This window comes from Etheostoma spectabile, chromosome 18 (genome assembly GCF_008692095.1).
Source record: "Etheostoma spectabile isolate EspeVRDwgs_2016 chromosome 18, UIUC_Espe_1.0, whole genome shotgun sequence".
Lineage (NCBI taxonomy): Eukaryota > Metazoa > Chordata > Actinopteri > Perciformes > Percidae > Etheostoma > Etheostoma spectabile.
The window spans coordinates 20,114,528-20,114,750 of record NC_045750.1 but is presented as its reverse complement, the minus strand read 5'-3'; the positions used below and the strand labels follow the sequence as shown (position 1 = coordinate 20,114,750).

Here is a 223-nt window from a genome sequence, read left to right as displayed (position 1 = left end):
ACTTGCCTTAATTCTACACTACATGTATGATTTAGAATTTATGATATAACTTCTGAAGTAACAGACCCTGGTTGAATAGCCAACGTTGACCTGAGGTGTTAACGATCTTTTACATTAGGTTACAGTTGTAGAAGATGTATAGAGTATGATGTATAGATAGAGGCTATACAAGATAACATAAAGGATATTTTATTTTTAAAGCATCAATTTAAAATTGTATGCT

The 223-nt window shown here is 30.5% G+C and overlaps 1 protein-coding gene across 1 annotated transcript in view; it reads right to left on the bottom strand.

The window, feature by feature from the left end:
• Positions 1-223, bottom strand: part of mdn1 (midasin AAA ATPase 1) — a 1,030,807-nt gene that overhangs the window by 469,703 nt on the left and 560,881 nt on the right. The gene's annotated exons all lie outside the window — the stretch shown is intronic.